Source organism: Triturus cristatus, chromosome 2_1, assembly GCF_964204655.1.
Source record: "Triturus cristatus chromosome 2_1, aTriCri1.1, whole genome shotgun sequence".
NCBI classification, from domain to species: Eukaryota; Metazoa; Chordata; class Amphibia; order Caudata; family Salamandridae; genus Triturus; species Triturus cristatus.
In genome coordinates this window covers 379,129,632-379,148,966 of record NC_140581.1, presented here as the reverse complement: position 1 = coordinate 379,148,966, position 19,335 = coordinate 379,129,632, and the positions used below count along the sequence as shown (strand labels likewise).

The 19,335-nt window shown below is 49.0% G+C and overlaps 1 non-coding gene across 1 annotated transcript; it reads left to right on the top strand.

Moving 5' to 3' along the window:
* The first annotated feature begins 811 nt into the window (after window positions 1-811).
* On the top strand, window positions 812-919 carry LOC146865340 (U6 spliceosomal RNA). Its single transcript, XR_014977512.1, has one exon. It is a non-coding gene; the product is annotated as a U6 spliceosomal RNA (small nuclear RNA).
* Window positions 920-19,335: the final 18,416 nt, after the last annotated feature.

Here is a 19,335-nt window from a genome sequence, read left to right as displayed (position 1 = left end):
GTTGTCCCGGGAGCTGGGCTTCGTTGGGGGCGTGTCCCGCCGGGTGTTTCTTCCGCCTTCCTTGCCTTTTTTGGGCGCCGAGGGTTTTCTTTCGTGTCTGGATGGCAGTGAGACACGGTCTCCTCTGGCGGCGTGGGTTTGTGTCCCGCTTCTGACACATGTGTCTTTACTTTTGGGTTGTCATGCTGGTACGCGCTTCCTGCAGGATGGGGATGTCCTGCCCTCCCGGGCTCCTCCGGACTCGATTGCCCTGCAGTCCTTTCAGGACATGGTTCGGTCCGCTGTTTCGGCGGCTTGAATGTGCGCTCGTGGCCTGGTCCCTCCTCCCCTTTCCGTCCTCACTTGGATCCCTCCTTGGTTCTTGGTCCCGGGTCACGGGTTCGGTTCCCGGCGGGTCCGCTCGGTCCTCTCTTCTATCTGGGTTCATTGAATGTGTCCCTTTGAGTTGGGTGTCACCTATTCTTCTGTTGTTCAGCGCCAGCATTCCTGTAGTGGTATTCGTGCGCTTTCCGACTACGCAGGTTCTGTGTGGTTTTCCTACACTGTCATTGTACTAGACTTCTATCGTGGGTTTGCACATGCATGAGGTTTATACCTTGGTGTTGTCGTGCGTTTGCTGCTTTTTCTTACTCTTGGTGCTGTTGTCTTCTCTTGTGGTCCGGGAGCTTTAGCTCGTTGGTATGTCTTGTGCCTGTGGTTATAATGGGTCTCACAGGACTGGGGTTCGAGTCCCGCAATCACTGTCAAGGTGTCATGAGTCGGCTGGCCGCCGGTCGTCTCATTTTTTTTGTGATCCTTCTGTGGTTGGTGTGTGCTCGCTTCAGCAGCACGTTTACTATATTTGGATCGATGCAGGGTTGTTTTTGCAGGGCCCCTGCGCATGGGTGGCTCGCAAATTCGTGCTGCGTTCCGTATGTACAGTTGTTTTGTCCTGCTTCTGGGGCTTCTCAGTTTTCCATGATCCGGTTGCTTTTGCACGGGTCAGGGTTTGCCGGATCACCCCTCCCGGGGCTATGGTTGGTCTTGTGCCTCTGGTTATCAGGGCTGTCTCGGGACTTGGGTTCGAGTCATGCATATCGCTGTCTATGGGTCATGGGTGGCAGTCTTTCGGTACTCTGCTTTGAGGCTTTGCTTCACTTTTGCGGTACGCGTGTTCTGTCCTGGTGGTTGGGGGTGCTGGCTGGGTGCTTGCCTCTTCCTCCTCCGGTTCTGTTTTTCCCTCCCTTGGCTACTGTGCCATGCGGGTTGGGTGCGTTGTTGTGTGCTGTTGGCCTGGTGGCTTGGTGCTCTGTTGCGTCCGCTTCGGGCGCCTCTGTTTCTCCTCTTGCTCTGTCTGTCGCTTTGGCTCTGTGGGGGTGAGATGTGCCGCCCACATTCCCTTCGGGTACGGGCGGTGGAGGTTGTAGGCGGTTGTTTGTTTTTTACTTCGCTGTCGTTCTTCCTGCGCGCTGACGAGGTGTTGCCTTCCCTCGCTTCCCACTCCTGCTGCTCTGCCCCGGTTGGTTCGGGGTTCCCGGGTGGGGGCCCTGTTTTGTCGGGTCCTCTTGCTGGTTCCTCCTCCTTCTGGCCGTCGCGGCCCTGCCCTACCCCCTCCCCCGCCGCCTTGTGCTTAATGCCCTGCTATAGCGGGCTCTGGGGTTTGGCGTTTGGCTGCCCCTCACTGTGGGGGCGGCTGTGGCTTCTATGTTTTTCCAACTGTTGCGCCTCGGTGCGTGTGAGTCCCTCGGCCCCCTCTGTCTGTTTGGGGCGCGGGGCTCGGTTGGTTTTCGGCTTGCCGGCGGTGTCCGCTCTGTGCCTCGGTACTTTCGTACCTTTCCGCCCTGGTTTCGCATGGCCTGGTCTGATTTCTGCGGTTTTGCAGGGTCTGGCCTGGTTTGTGCCTGGTTGGGGGCCCACCTGGGTCTTCCGGGTGCTGTGGGCTTTGGGGTCCTTTTTGGTGTCTCCCTGTCATGTTCGGGTTTGCGGCTGTGCCGCTCCCTCCTCTTCCTGCTCCCTGTCTCGGCGGTTGGTTCTTGCCTCCCTTTTTCTGTTGGACCGGGTGCTGTGGCGCAGTGGTTTGTCTTGTGCCTGTGTTCTCGTCGTGTCCCGCTGCCAGGTACTTTTGCTCATTGGTGAGTCTTGTTTCTCTGGTTTTCGTGGCTCTCACAGGACAAGGGTTCATTTCCCGCAATTGTTTGTCGCAGTGTCATTTGTTGGCATGGAATTTTCGGACTCTTATACATGTCTTGAGTTGCCACACTGTCGTTCTCTTATGGGGTTGTCTGACTTGGTTGGGGCCATCCTCGTTTGGTGTTTTGGGTGCTCGCTTCTGCGGCTGGTGTACTCCGCCTGGTACTTTTCAGGTGCCATTCGCTTGTCCCCCGCACTAGGGGGCAGATTTATGTAGCACTTGCGCCACTTTTGCGCCGCCGTTGCGTCACTTTTGTGACGCAGCAGCGGCGCAAATCCTGCGCCATGGTGCGGGGTATTTACAACGTGACGCATCTGGGAGATGCGTCACGTTGTAAAGCCCTGCGCCACATGTAGGCGTTCCAGGGCAGGTGGGGGCGTTCCGGCACAGGAACGCCTCCTAAAAGTGGCTGAGTGAAATCTACAAGATTTCACTCAGTCACTTTTAGGCCCATGCTGCGTCAAAACTCTGCGCCTGCTTGAAGCAGGCGTAAGGATTGACGCAGCATTGTACAGATAGGGCCCCCCAGAATATTGCTGGAGCTGCGTCGCGCTTGCGACGCAACTCCAGCAATGCGCCACTTTTACGGCACAGATGCGTCACGCATCTGTGCCGTTTTTGCCCCATGGTGCGCCGCATTATAAATGCGGCGCATTCATGGTGGCGCAGCTGTGGCGCATAATAATTGGCGCATCCCTGCTGATATGCAGGGATGCGCCAGTTAACATAAATCTGCCCCTAGGTTTCCACGTGTTTTCGTGTGACGTATCCTTGCTGTCTTGTTACCGGGCTGTTTTTCTCTTTCCGGTTGGTCTCGGTGCCTCGGGTCCTTCCTTGGTTCGGTTTGCCCGGCCTCTTCCCGCTTCTGTCCTGGTACGGCTGGGAGGTTTTGGTGCTGCTGTGGACTTCTGCGTCTCCTGCAGGGGCCTGGGTTCGGTTTCTTGGTAAAATGCTGTTCCTGTTGAGTCCCTTCTGCCGTTCATCCGTTTGTGGTTGTTACGTTGTTGGCCATTTTGTTGGTTGTCACCGCCCTTGTGATGTTCTGCTCTCCGATTCCTGTGTTGGAACTGGGTCTGTGGTTTTCGCTCAGGGTAATTTTCCAGTCTGGCTTCTGTTTGCCGTTCCTTGGTTGCTCTGGGGTTTTCCCCTGCCTTGGGCTCCCTGGTGTTTACTGTGTTCGCCCATGTCTGTGGCTGCCTGTGTGACGGTGTTCTTCTGGGTCCCTTTGGTGCTGTTTGCTCCCTTGGGGTCTCCGGTGTTAGCTCTTCGGCCTTCTCATTCCTTGTTCAGCCGGAGTTTCTGGATCGCCCAGCCCTTCTCGCCTTTGGTGGGTGCTCGTTTCAGCGTCTCGCTTGGTCACTGTGTGGGGCGGGCTCGGTCCGTGGCGCTGCCTTTTCCCTGCCTTCTGTGCGTGGGTGGTCTTGTGGGTTCTCCGCTTTCGGCGGTGGCCTGGTTGAGTCCCCTTGGTGACCTGGTCTCTTCGGTGTCGTTTCTGTCACCTTCCTGGGTCTGTTTGTTCCCTTGTTACAACCAAGAGCTATAGCTCAATGGTATGTCTTGTGCCTCTGGTTATCAAGGCTCTCACAGGACAAGGGTTCAAGTCCCGCGAACGCTGTCAAAGTGCCTTAAGTTGGCATAATTTCAAACTCTTCTTGGCCTGGGTTCTCTCCTTGGGGTCGCGGTCCCTTCCGGGGGGCCCTTTGGGTGACTGGGGTTTGTTTACCCTTCTGTTTCTCTTCTGCGCCCCTTTCCCTTTCTTGCGGCACTTGCCAGTTTGCTTCCGTCTGGTTCCGCTGCCCCGTTCCTCTTTTGGTTCCGGCTCTCTCGCGGGTGGTGTTCTCCCTTGCGGGGTTGCTGTGTTTGTCACTCGGCTTCTCCCTTTCGGCTGTGCCTTTTTTTGTTGGGTCGCTGTGGTGGGGTTGCCCTCTGTTCATTCGGTTTCCCTATATATTTTTTTTTTAAGGGAGTTTTTGTTGCCCTCTTTCGGGATGTCCGTTGGTCGGTGTTGGCCGGCTTGATCTCTGGGCTCTGTTTTCTGTGACCTTTGGCTCCGTGCGGTCTGGTCCGGAGTTTTTTCTCTGTCCCATTTGGACCTTTGCTTCGGCGTGGTTCCTGCCGGCACTTCGAGTCGCTGGGGTCCGGGTTTTTGTCCTTCCCGGTGTCTTTCGGTCCCGGGCTGGTTCATCCTGCTCGTGGTTGCCTCTCCCCTGGGTGGTCCTTCCGCTCGTTCTGGCCTGTTGGGTTTTGCCCTCTGGTCTGTTGGTGTCTTGTGAGTTTCCATGAAGCCGTTTGGCTTTGGTATGTGCTCACTTTGTTAGTCATGTGGCGAGGAAGACTAACAAGGAGGTAATGCCCCAATTACTTACCGGTAATCTTCATTACTCAGAGTATAGTCTTCCTCGCCACATGACTTCCCATCCCTCCCTCCCTGTCTGGCTATCGGCTTCATGTTTTGCTTGGTAGTTTCAGGCTGTTGGGTTGGGCCGGCCCGCCTCTTATAGGGGTCATGGGTGACTGGGTCGGCCATATTGGGAGGGGATGGGAGGCATGGGATGCTAATTTTTCTTTGCTTTGCTTTGGAGGGTTCTGTTGTGGAGCTGACGCTCACTTTGTTAGTCATGTGGCGAGGAAGACTATACTCGGAGTAATGAAGATTACCGGTAAGTAATCGGGGCATTCTCTGTTAGCGGTGCTATATCGTCTGAATCTGCAGTGGGCAGCAGCTGCTGACTTCCTGGGCTGCGAAAAAGAGTTCTCGTCCCTGATGAGGGAATTTGTATTCATTGCTTCTGGCAGAATGCACGCGCATGAGGAGCTACTTGGATGGTTCAGCCATCTCTGTGCGGAACCGGTGGCCCATTTAGAATAAAGGACACTTTACCAACCCCAATTGCAATGTAAAAGGGACATGCCAGGGTTGTCCTCTGTCCACCTTGATTTTTGCAGCTGCGCTTGAAGTCCTTGGAGATTTCCACTTCTATCGAGGCTTTCATTTTAAGGACGTAGTTTTACTGTCACTGTATGCAGGTGACATCTTACAACAGATCCACAAGTCTGTTACTAATCTCTCCTCAGTAATGCCCAAATATACTCATTTTAGTGGCTTTTCTGGTCTTCATGTGAACTGGGAGCCTTGACTCCAAGCACAGCTGAAGCGTTGTCACACTTCCAAACCTAGTGTGATGGTTCACTATCTAGGTATCAGGCTGACCTGGGATAGGACAACAAAATAAGTAGAGGAGGCACTCACTTTTTTATGTAGAAACTTCAGATTTGTAAATAGTTCGTTTTTTTTGAAAGCGTGCTACAGAGAAGGCAAGCGACAGTCAGTACTTGCCAATATATACACAACAAATATGGGGTCAATGGGACCCTATCTCTGCGCACTGTTGCTACTGGGTGTGGGATAGGTACATGCTTATGCGGGACAACTAGATGGTACTGATTAGTAATTTTACAGCCGTGCTGAATCCGTGGTTGGCTCCTCTGCTCCCTATGGCAGGGAGGGTAGCAAGGGTGAAGATTCTTATGCTCCAGCAGTAATATCTGTTTACAAACATCTCGATTGTTCTCCTGAAGGCTTGCTTCTGGATCTTACGCTCTCTCGTGCTAGTATTGATTTGGGTGGATGAGCAGCCAGCTGTATAATAAATTGGGTTTTTAGTACCTGGTTTTGAATGGTGCTGTCACGTAGCACAGGCACATTATGCTTCATATTGGCTTCATCTTGATAGAAACCTCCCTCATCTAATAATACTAGAGGGGACCCGTAGCCTCCTTTCCCACTGGACATCGCATTCGTCCCACCACCGTCTGGATCCACTGCAGAACTCAATTGCCTGTAAAAATTGTGCCTGGCTTAGTCTATCGAATTGTGCACTGATTTACTATACTCTTCTGCAATCCCAGCTGTGTATAATCCCTTGTGCTAATTACATATGAGATACACTCACAGGTAGCCAGCGGAATCTTTGGCGGATGGGTAGTGCCTTCTTTGAAGATAGACTCCTGACACTGCCTCGGATCAAATCCAAGACTGATGTCCCCCCGTTAACAACTTGTTATTTTACCCTGTATAAGAGGCGATTAAAACGTGTTACCTGGGGATCCCACGACACTCGAAGCGGTGAAACTTACCGAGATTGGTTTTGAATACTATAATAGCTCATGCCATGTTGCTGTATCGGCAACAACATGACAACATGACTTGACATGACATGGCAAAGGGAGCTAATGCAAGGATTCACTCGATTGCGTGACCTTGCTGATAAGGCGATAAAATTATCGCCGCTTTTTGTCCGAAAACGGACGCAAAAGCGGTGATAATTTTATATCGCCTCCTTGCTGATATGCCCACTGGAGAGGGAACTGTGAGTGTCTCGCATTTATAACTCTGTATCTGGGCAGCTGGAGATGCCAGGGCTAGGTCAGGATGAGAACAGGACTGGCCATCCTCTTTAGCTGATGCCCAGTGGTCTCACTGCTGAATGCAATCTTGGGAGGTATCTTCAACAATCAACATGGACTGCTACACTCTCGTGAGAATACCTCTGTTTAGCCATGATGTGCATAGTTCATGTGTGCAATGTCACCATCCAGTCTCGAATTTCATGCCTCTTTCTTGACTTTGATGAGATACTGACAAGCTGTCTTTTTGGTTCACTCGAAGAGGACAGGATGTGACTTAACACTTGGGGGGTGGGGGCTATGCACAAACTGCATTTTGTAGTATGTTTAGTAATACTACAATATAGTACAACAAATGTGGTACAAAATGCTATTCACTAACCTACTCACAGAGTTTCTGCCTCGTCCTCTCCTAACTTTTTCTTTGTGGAGATTTCTGCCCCAACTGCGGCGTCTCCACACACGTTTTTGTAATAAATATGGGAGGGACAGAAGGAAGTGGCTGGAAAAGGGGGCATACTTGCTAATAAGAGATAAAGCAAGGGGTAAGGAAGGGTTTAGGTGGGGTTAAGGAAGGGTTTATGCAGCGACGTGCACCCACCCACAAAAGTCTCCAGTGGAGATCTCTCTATGGTAAAGTATAGCGCAATGTAAAAAAAGTTTATTAAACTTGTAAAAAAATTGTAAAAATATGTTTATGTTAAATATTAATGTAAATGAATTATATATATTTTAAATGTAGGACAAAATACAATATACTGCAGCTCTAGTAGCTTATTTTTTTAATTAAATATTTATTTAATTTAAATATATTAGGTTAAACACAAATAATTTTTCTAAAATTCAACTTAAAGAATATTCCCACCTAAAGTAAAAAAAAGTATATTATTATTATGTAATATTAATTATTAAAAATTATTGAAGTATATAATTAATTAAAAAGTAATTTATGTTTTATTAAAAATGAAGGTTATTGAAATATTTTTAACTTAAATAATAAACACGTTTTATTTTTTAGATATTTGTTTGAACATTAAATTAAATGTATTTATATTTTCAAAAGGTTTAAATAATTTCACTTAATTATCATTATTTTCTATGGGGCTGGGAATTCTTATTTTCATAGCTCAGCAGAGGAAGCTACAGTTCTTGTATCTCTTTTTCAAGGTCCAGTGCCTCTGCACTCAAAAAAACTTTGCAACCGTTGTGCTACCAACCCTGTACTGGAGGGTGCTGCAGTATCAGTGGTTGGCTACGTGTGGTGCTTGACTTTCCGGGGCTCCTTTTTAACTTCAGAAGCTCCACCCAATGTTTCAGGGGGGTGGAAATGCATAAGTCTACACCTTTGACTACCTTGCAATCCGAAATGATGTATAGCCAAAAGTAGTAAAGTTTCTTAAAAGTGTAAGAGAAAAACTTCTATGTGTAAGTTACTCACAAGTGTAAGTTTCCTTTGTGACTAGGTCCTCTGTGTGCTACTAGAACTATTATGGTATGTTAATGACATTCCAGCTGCTGTAGAGATGTAGAAGATCACAGTAGGAGGACCACCCCCTTCCATTTGGGCATGTGTGCGTTATTTGGTGTATTGTAACATTATAATATACACCCATGCATCATTACTGCCTGTCACCCCATACCGCAGAGGCATCTGGGGACTCCAAAGCGAGCATCTGTCATATTGAAGGGAATAGTATCTAGGCAATGGTGCCGTTTGTGCTTACCTTGTAAGTGATTGCAATTCTCTCCTCATTTCCCTGAAATACCTCTTGTGTTTGTTATTTATTACTGTACTGTACTCACCACTGGAAACTCCCTTACTGCAGAACTACTTTATGTCAGTTCTAACACCAGTGGAAATCGCATGAGTGGGGCCATCAACTGAAGGCCACGGGGCATATTATCAAGGACAGCATTAAAAATTATCGCCGGTTTAGCGGCAGGAAACTGTCGCTAAAGCGGCGATAATGGGCTTGATAATATGCCCTTGAGAATTCCAATAAGTCCATGTTCTGGTGTGAACCTGGGCTTCTATTGGAATTCTCCAGGGCGTATTATCAAGCCCATTATTGCCGGTTTAGCGGCAGTTTTCTGCCGCTAAACCGGCGATAATTTTAACACCGTCCTTGATAATATGCCCCCACGTCTCAGACCCCATTCCAGTCAGTGTCCTTCCGGTCCTGGGAAGAAAAAGTCCTGTAATGTGCCTCACACATCACAAAAAATCTTCCTGCATGTGGGGCGCATTCATTATGTTATCCGTGAAGAAAGACCTCCGGTTTGGGAGTCTATCTTTAGAGGCAATTTAAGTGACAAAAGGTCAGCCATGTTGGCAGTCTACTGTGGACTTGCAATTATTGTTTTTGTTCTACATAAGTGGTTCCTGCCATGGATTATTTGGGGAAAAATGTCTGCCAATATGGCGGACAACGTTAAACTAGGTAGCTTGTCTGTGGCTGGTGTGGAGCGGCGCTGCCTCCACTATACTAGTTGCGTGGCGGCCAAGCCATCTAATGCTGATAGACTTTGTAGTGTCCTGCAGGACACGTTCTAGTGCTCTGCAGGAAGTTGTATCTCCAGCCACTCCCTCGAGGGCTGTACACACCGCACCCCCACACCCATCCATCACGGGTGTCACGAGTGACGTGGCCCCGCCAATAAAAGGGCTTGGGTGCCCGTGCTCGTGGCCAGTTACTGTACCATACCCCTGGTGTCTGTGTTTGTTACTCCTCACCATGTTGTGTCCGGTCCGGTTTCTCTTTATGTCACAGGAAGACGTCTACGTTTGTCAGGACAGAAATGGCTCTCTGCCGATGACTGGAAACTAATATATAATCGATGCACAGACAGTGTAGCAAATCGTGCCCCTAGCGGCCACTCCCTGTCAATGCACCTCAAACAATAGGTGTGGCACACGGCAGGAAAGCAGCTCAGCTACTACTTTTAACAATCGCTTCTCCACAGCTAATAGTGTGTGCCATCCTCAGCTTTCCAAACGAGCTGACAATATTATATCTTTGCGTCTCCCATGGCAACATATCCCTGGCAGATGTGTGCAATCTTTCATTACTCATTGCTGGGAGCTTCGCTGTGACCAGCATACATAGGATTTATTTCTACGCTCTCTAGCAGCAGCGCGCGCAAGAGGTGTTCTCTCTAAAGCTTCCCTGGACAGCAGTGGCGTCGCGAAGCCCCCGCTTTAGAAGCTAAAGTGGAGGTTGCCGCGAGACACGATGTCCTGGTAAAACGACCCACTGAATGGTTTATTAGTATCGTTTTAGATTCTGCAGACAAAAGCCCATAAAGACGCTTAATGTGAATGCTAGGTGGAGATTTAGACAGGAGTCAAGGGCTGCTAAATTGGGCAAGTTCATTTAAGGAGAAAGAAAACGAAATGTTGAAAACATCCGAAATAGGGAGGCAACAAACTGAACAAAAAGAGAGAGAAAGGTAACAGCGGAAAATAATATGAGAAAAGAAACAAAGGGGTATATCAACAACGAGGCGATAGAAAATTATCGCCGCTTTTGCGGCTGTTTTCGGCCAAAAAGCGGCGATAATTTTATCGCCTAATTAGCAAGGTCACACTAATGCTTGAAACCTTGCTTTAGCGTACAAAATCTTAACGCCCAGCTTTGCATCTCTAATGAGATGCAAAGTGGGTGTTCCTGACCTGACATGACAGGAGAAATGTCGCTAAGCGACATTTCTCCTATCATCAAGCCCAACGCTATGAAGCATAGCTGCAGGAAAAGTAGCGATAACCCCTGTTATCGCTACTTTCCTTACGCCTGCTTCAGGACTGACTTAGCCATGATATCCTATGGAAGGAGGATATCATGGCTAAGTTTGTGAGTCCCTATCAACAAGCTAACGTCGCATTTAGTGAGGCAGTTAGCGCAAGGGGGCATATCAACAAGGCGGCGCTAAAAAATTATTGCTGCCTTAGCGCCAGTTTCCGTCGATAAAGCGGAGATAATTTTATCACCCTATCAACAAGGCGACGCTAACCCCTGTTAGCATTACTTTTCCGGCGATAGCGACCGGAATTTTATCGCCTTTCAAGCCAGCGATAATTATCGCTAATGATATGCAGTGTAGGCGTTCCTGACTGTAAAACCATGAAAAAAGTCGCTAACACAGCCGCTCACTATTAACAAGGTTATCGCCAAACCGCTTAGCTACAAAAAAACTCCCGCTAACTCCCGCTAACTCCAGTTTTTAACACCTGATAAAAACCTGACTTAAACTGGAGATAAGTGGGTGTATATAAGGGAGAGTTGGCTCGAGCCTTCCCAGAACAGCCACAGAAGCCATGGAGATAGTCATCATGCAGCTTGGAGTCCCACCAATGCAGCAACAACAACAACCACCGCCAATGCCACCACCACCAGGACCACCCACACCCATGCAGCGACGAAGAAGACAACGGTCACTGTGCAGACGTGTCTACCTCACAGACTTAAGGCCAAAGGAAGTCATAGCCCACTACAGGCTCAAAAGGACATCCATCCAGCACATCCTGTCCCTCATTGCCCACAGGCTGACACCACCAACACAGCAGACAACCAATATCCCTCCGCAGACAAAACTGCTCGCTGTGCTGCACTTCTTGGCCTCTGGGACATTCCAACCAACAACAGCCAGAGTCGGTGGAGTATCACAGGCATCCTTCTCAACCTTCCTCCCTACTGTCTTGGATGGCATACTCAGCCTTATTCCTCAGCACCTACACTTCCCCAACACTGTGCAGGAGCAGATTGCCATTAAGCAAGGATTCCATGCCATTGCTGGCATACCACAGGTGATCGGTGCAATTGACTGCACGCATGTACCATTTGTGCCCCCTGCGGACAGCGAACACATCTACCGCAACAGGAAGCACACCCATTCAATGAATGTGCAGGCAATAGTGGACCACCGCGGACTGTTCACAAATGGCGTTGCCAAATTTCCAAGGAGTGTGCATGATGCATTCATCTTCCGACAATGCATCATAAACCTGCGCTTCCAGGATGGCATATATGGAAATGCATTGCTTGTCGGTAAGTACCAACTGAACACACCACATGCACAAAAAACACAATCATGTTGACCCATCTAGAGGCAGGATGTAAATACATTGCCTAGGTACTGATTGGGGGGGTGCACAAAATGCATGGGCACATGTTGATGTATTGTGTACGAGGATGAGGTATACAGGCTCCACTGTGTAGAGCACGGCTACTCATAGTACGGCCCACGTGCTGCCAGCGGCCTGGCAAGACTTTCTTGTTGGGCCGTGGACCTTGCAGACATTGTACCTGTGTGCCATGTCTGCAGATTTCATAAGAGTGCCACCAAACACTGCCGCACCAGCGTGCACTCCGAGAGACTCTGCACCATGGGGGCTGTGCGAGTCCAGCGATAGTCAGAGTGGAGATGCATGTGCACCAAGAGGTGAAATATAACAAAAACTCGTTCACAAGTAAATGGTCCATGAAAGACCTGTGAAGTCCTGGGGTGTGGCTGTGTGTATGCCCAGGAAGATGTACCAGCTCAGGCTGCCAGGGGGGGAGGTGACAGAGGGTGACAGAGGGAGAGAGAGGCAAAGAGACAGAGGGGGGGAGACAGAGGGATGGAGATAGAGGGAAGAGGGCGACAGAGGGAGGGAGACCGAGGGCGACCGAGGGAGGGAGACAGAGGGAGGGAGAGATAGAGCAAGGGAGGGAGAGACAGAGTGAGGGAGGGAGAACGAGAGAGGGAGGCAGAGAGAGAGAGAGAGAGAGAGAAAGATGTGTGTATGCCAGGTCTGGTGGCTCAGTGAACGAGGGTGTCCGCACCAGGGGCCTGTGTCCAACCACATGGTCAGTTCCCTTACTCACTAGCGCTGCCCCCTTCCCCACTGACCCCGCCCCCACCCGTGCGGCACACTGACACAAACCACACAGAAAATTTGGGACCAGAGAGAAAGTATGTGAGTACCCATGGTGTAGAGTAACTCCCAGTACCTGGCCATCTATTTACCTAATTGAAGTCATCCGGACTGGTATCCCGGTCCGGTGTGTGGTCGCATTGTTGATGAAGATGATCATGCTGCAATTCTTGTTGCCGGTGACCTATTAGGGTGACCCAACGTTTCACAAGTACTCACACATGTACAATCAGTGTGTGAATTCTGAGGCTTGTCGTGTACAAGGTTGTAACAATGCACTTTGATTGTAGGAAGTGCAGAGTGTGGCAAATGTGCATGCATAGGCCGGAAAATGTGTCATCAAACCACCATACAGCGCCATTGGTGTTTACTGCAGTGTTGTTGGTACTGCTGTTGATGGTGTCTAGTAGCATCTCCCCTCTCACTCTGCCACACATTTCTCATTCTCAACCCTGTTATATGGTGTGTCATGTGGTTGCCCGATGAGTAAGTGGATGTGTATTCGGTCACTACTTGTGTGTTGTAAGTGATCTGTCAAATGCTAATCCATTACAAATGCTAAGAAGTGTGCGAAGGTGAGCCATGCCATGTGTATCAGCGTGGTGAAGTGTGTGGACAGTCTGATCTTGTCGAATAAACCACATAGTGCAAATGATTGTGAGAAGTTGTGTCATGTGAGTCTCATGCTCTGCTAGTGACAGATAACGCAGGCCAGTAAGTTTACGTTGTGTCACAAGTTATTGTTGATGGTGTGTGCCAACCTTCACTGTCCCCAGTGTGCCCTGCAGGTGAGGTGGCTGTGGTCTGTTCCTCTGTTTTAGCTCTGGGCATACAATTGCATGGCTTGTGTGGTGTCACAGGTCTGCCATCAGCATGAGATGCATGTCTGAATGTTAGCTGTGCCATGTGTGGCCTATGTCATTTGAACATTCACATGGCGGTGACTGCAACGAGTGTGGGTCAGTGCCATGGCTAGATGTTAAGAGAGCCAGGCTGCCTGTTGGTGTCTGTGGTTTTTGTGCAGGCATCATTCCCATTTTGTACACTTGTAGTGACACTTATGCAACCGTGCAGCAAACACCAGCAAAAAGGATGGTTGGAGGATCAACACTGAGGCAATGTACTCAGCATTGATGCCACGAAATAGCCAGAAGCAACACATGTCTAACCTAAGTCAAAAAATAGCAAAAATCACAACAGAAAAATATGTCAACACTGCCAACATAGTATGCCTAATGAATCATGTACACATCTCCCTATTACATCTCATAGGTGATTAAGGATATGCTCTCTGCCTGTGGATGATGACACCAATACGAAACCCCACCACCCAGGCACAGAGGCAGTACAATGCTGCACATCGACGCACACATGGTATCGTGGAGCGTACATTTGGAGTGCTCAAGTCACGTTTCCGTTGCCTGGACATTACAGGTGGCAAACTGCTGTACAGCCCAGAAATGGTCAAAAAAATCATACTGGCATGTTGTGTATTGCACTACATTTGTGTCCGCACAAATGCCCCCTGGATCCAAGTGCCTGCAGCACCGGGCGAGGACCAGGATGATGACGAAGATCAACGAGGTGGCCCACACACCCCTGCCACTGCTGCTAGAATTGCCCGAAGGGACAGGATGATCAACAATTACTTCACTTGAGCACATCACATTGTGACTGACAAAAACAAAGACATGTATATGTAATATAACCTCAAGAGCTGTTTGTGACAATAAACAAACTCAACACACATACCCTGTCTGCAAGTTACTTTCCTGCATCAGTATATCACTATGAAATGTTACCATTGTACAATAATTGCAAGTAAGAGTCCAAAAATAAAATCCTGGTGTGTATGTTTCATCATCACAGAGATTTAATAGTGTCAATCGTGCACAACTTGACTTTACAAGGAGTAAAATCTGGCACACAATTCATCAATGGTTGTGTCAAGTAGCATGTAAATCATGATTCACAGGGTGTACTTATTATTAAAAATTTAAATGTATGGGTTTGTAAGTGCAAAATAATGAATTTCATGGTTAATTCGGTGTTACATTTTCTGAACAAATCTGAAATGTGGATGTGGAATGTTGCTCAAATCTGAGAAGTGGGTATTGAATGGTGCTCAAATTGGAAATATGGGTCCTAAATTGGGGGCAAATATGAAAAGTGGGTGTGAAATGGTGCCAATTCTGAAAATATATCTCTGCATGCATCCAAGACATTGAATGAGCCACCAGCAGAGCTCACATGCACACCATCTCTGGACACCTTCAGGAAGACCGTCAAGACCGGTCTCTACGTTGAACAAATCGGCTCATTGTCAGTATGACCCAACAGACAAGATGAACTATCTGACCATCTCCCTGCAACCCGTGGTGGACAAAGTCACTGAGAGACACATAAACACCCAGCTGACTGGCTACATTGAAGAGAACTCCATCATGGACCACTCCCAGTCTTGTTTGGGTATCAAGCACAGCACCAAGAACAATACACCATGCTGACAATGCTTAAATATGCATGCCACTTGACCTGTGTCACATTGTGGACAACACATCCTACTACACCTCTATGCAGCCACAAACAGCCTCTCACACACCACACCCCAGATGCCAGACACCACCACAAGGGGATATGAGGAACAGCACTCATCTGGATACACTCTGTCTTCCCTGCAATAAGCCAAAGGACCCTCACCCTCCCCTATCTCCTAAACCACAGGCAACAACTGCGGAGTCTCCTCCACCTGCTTCAACACCCTCTGTATGCTCAACAAGATCTACAGATGGATCCTGACAGACACAAGGAAAACAGTCACCCAGGCCCTCGTCAGCAGCAGACTCGACTACAGAAACGCACTCCACGCCGGAGCCACCACCAAGCTCATCAACAGACTGCAAAGAATCCAGAATGCCTCTGCACACCTGATCCTCGACATCCTGCGCCGCAAACACATCACCCCCCACCTGAGGAACCTGCACTGGCTCCCCTCCGATAAAAGAATCTCCTTCAAACTCAGGATCCACGCACACAAGGCACTCCACAAGACTGGACTGGACTATCTCAACAGTCGACTCTCCTTCTACTTACCCAACAGGAAACTCCGCTCCGCAGACCTCTCCCTGGCTACCGTCCCACACATCCGTAAAACCACAGCGAGAGGCAGATCCTTCTCACACCGCACCGCCAAGACCAGGAAGACTCTCCCCCTCAACCTACGACAAACCGAAGACCTTCTAACCTTCAGGAGACGACTCAAGACCTGGCTGTGCGACCAGTAGCAACAGCATCCGCCCTCTCCCCACCCTCAGCACCATGAAAACCTTGCGGGTATGTAGTGCACCTGAACAATTATTTAATTGATTGATTGATTGCTTGAGTACCACATGGAGGGTCACTAAGACACACGTTTTGCTATATGCACATGTCTCCACTCATGGCCACTGCTAGACAGCACGGGGTAAGCATATCATCCCACACAGACAACACACAGTTCATCCTCCCCCTCACGAATAACGCAGAAGACACAAAAGCCAGCTCCCAGGAATGAACGTCGGAACTAGCAGATTGGATGACACACCTCTGCATAAAGATCAACTGTGAGAAGACTGACCTCCTCATCTCCGCTCCATCCACATCCGCATGGGACAACCTCTGGTGGTTGTCTGCCCACCCTCACTGACAGCCCATGCACGCACGTTTGGCATCATCCCAAATCCACCATCCTCCTGCCCAGTCAGATCTACTCCATTGCATGCTACAGCTGTCTACAGATCTAACCAAATCCATCACAATGGATAACCCAAGGATGCATTAAAATTTGCACAAACGCACTCATCCCCAGCAGACTGGACTACTGCAACAAAATCTACGCAGGGTGATACAAAACGCCACTACACAAGTTGTAACACAGCCTGAAAGCTGCAGACACACCTGTCTTCAGAAACCCACATCCCAAACACAAGAGGCAACACATACAGAACATCCAATGTAGCACTAACAAGGAAAAAGTAAGCCGCTAACTACTCACTCACACATACAATTCACTACACATCATCCACCACAAAGACATCCACGAGAGAGTCAACCTCAACATCCCCAAGAGGAACTGCTGCTCTGACAACCTTGCCCTTGCAGACTCGACCGGGATCGGAAAACCACAGGGCAGAGGAAGAGCTGCCACCTACGCCGCCAGCAAAGCCATGGACGAGAGGAAAGTCAACTTCCAACAATCTCACACCCAGCATGCTTACATGCGGAACAACAAGACATGGCTATTTGGCTGAGGCGGAGCTGCACTCCCACTCCCACACAGCGACTTGGGAGCCTCATGTGTGAGTAGGGCACATCATGCCCACCCTTATTGTCGGATTGATCTGCACACATACTCATCACCTACAGACCACCCCAGGGGAGTAGTACCCTTACAATTCACATATCTTTTTTTTAATGAATGTCTGTGAAATTACCAAAAGATGTGGGGATGAGTAATGGCACATGCCATTTTGGGTGTTAACTGTCCTGGAACATAAAAGGTAGTCTGTGTATACGCCTGAGGAAGTGTTGGCTATGGAACAACAATTCCCATTCTGTTGGGTGCAGGGGGATACACAGTACCTGGGCCTACAACGTGCTCCGACTCTTGCCTGTACAGCGAAGCTCAAATATTCAACACTGTTGGATGAGACAGATAAGGCGTTGGACGCCTGCTCAAAACTGAGCCTCACATGGTTTTGATGCATAGCGGGAGGGAAAATGTTGAGTCTTCCACGCATTTCCTATGTATGTCAATTTGGACACATGGTGTCCCACCCCCGTTGCAAGCCATTGTTAGAATTGGGGGTCTCTGGTTGGCACAGGTAAAGACTTGTGACAAGCAGGGACCCTCTCCTCTAGTCAGGGTAAGGGGTTACACTCCTAACACAACCCCTGCTCACCCTCTAGGTAGTTTGGCGTGAGCAGACAAGGCTTATCTCAGGGCGTTACAGGTTAAGCATTTGTCACCACATACAGTAACTCAGTGACAACACCACAAATGGACTCCACACTGGGATTATCAAAAAATAAGTATTTTTTATATAGAATGACTTAGCACAAGACCAAATAACGATAAAAAGGCCCACAATACTATTGGCAATAAGCAGTTCTTGTTTCAAGCGTAATTTCAAGGTTCTGTGCGGTCCGTTCCTCTTCGTACGGGGATAAGAGATGCTTAAGAATGGGTCTCACAACTCTGCAGACGCTCCGGTGCGAAGCGTACATCCTGCGGTGCTTAAGAACGGGTCTCACAATGCTGCAGGCGCTCCGGTGCGAAGCGTACACCCTGCGGTGCTTAAGACGTACACAGTACCTTTGCCTTTGAGAGTTCGTCACGGACGATGCGGTGAAACCAAACGCGTTGTACGGTGCGATGTCCTCCTGTTACGGTGCGAGCTACGGCTCGTTGGGGGCCTCAGTCGCGTTGTTCGAGGGGACAGTGCGTAGGTCCGGTGCTCTTGATGTTCGTTGCGGCATACAAGCCGTTTCAAAAAAGAGGAGGAACCAAGAGCTTTTTAATGAGGTCCTGCACCGGGCTCCGAGGAATAGAGAACAAAACCAAGGGATGCAGTTCCTCTAGGGTAGCAGGGGAGTGGGAGGGGGGAGAGCGATTAGTCTCTATAGAATGCCCTCACACACCTAGCAAGGTGTCAAGCTTCATCATAGGGCTGTGCTCCTCGTCGGGCCGGCGCTGCAATGCCCGACGGGCTCCCGCGAAGGGGCTCTTTTTCGGAGATCTTTTATAGAGACAGCCGTATGGGTGCGTGGGGGTCAGTGCAACAGGTGTAGTGAGTGGTGGTGTAGTGAGTTAAAATAGGTATGGTATTGCCAGACACTGAACCATTTTATTCTGATGGTATACCAGCCTAAGTAAAAATAGGTGATCCCAAGGGATTATAATGATCCCTAGGGAGATCAGACGGTCGACATGTTTCTTGCTCTATACCCAAGCGGGTCGGTGGCAATTCATCAGGACCATGTGAGAAAGTGCTCAAAAAAATGTGTATCAACTCTACTACATAATTGGTGATGCAGAAATTATAAATACATCACCATGCAATCCATTGGGTCCCTAAGAGTAGTGGACCCATTGTTGCGGTACCTGGAAGAGAAAGGGAACAAAGGAGGACAACACAGACACATAAAATTAAACAGAATTGAAGAATTAGGTGCTACTGGGCTCCTGAAGGGAACCGTGCGTAAGGTGTGGCTGCCCTTTGAATGTGCTCACGCAGTGACTCAGAACAGAGTCGTGTCCAATCCATATAAGTGTTGCCACAGAAGTGAAAGGTACAGACGCTTGACGAATGCTAAAATATGTAAAACAATGTGTACAGTTGGCACAGGGGATTAGCAGACGTGGGGCATGCCTTAACGTAACAAGCTTAACAAGGTGCGTGCGACTATGTGCACACCATATATGTAAATATGCCACAATGTTATACTGTGCGCTAGACATGCTCTAAGGTGGGCGGATAAAGGTGAGACTACGTTCTGCTGTACAGCCCTTCGAAATCGTGACACGCACTAATTAGGAGGTGTACGGAGTTCGAAATAACGATAAAAGTGGAGACGCTGTTTCCATGGATACTACTGAACCCGGCTCGAAGACCAGGATCGTAATGAAAATAGGAGGTCCCGTACGGGGCAAACTCACCCCCTTTGGGACAGAACTTGATGTACGGGTTCGCCTGGCGGCCAGGAAGCGCCTGTCCTAAAACATTACGAATGGACAAGGGGAGGTTTAGTGCCTGGCAAGTAAAGGTACATGTAACGGAACCCAGGGAAAGAGGATTACTTACAG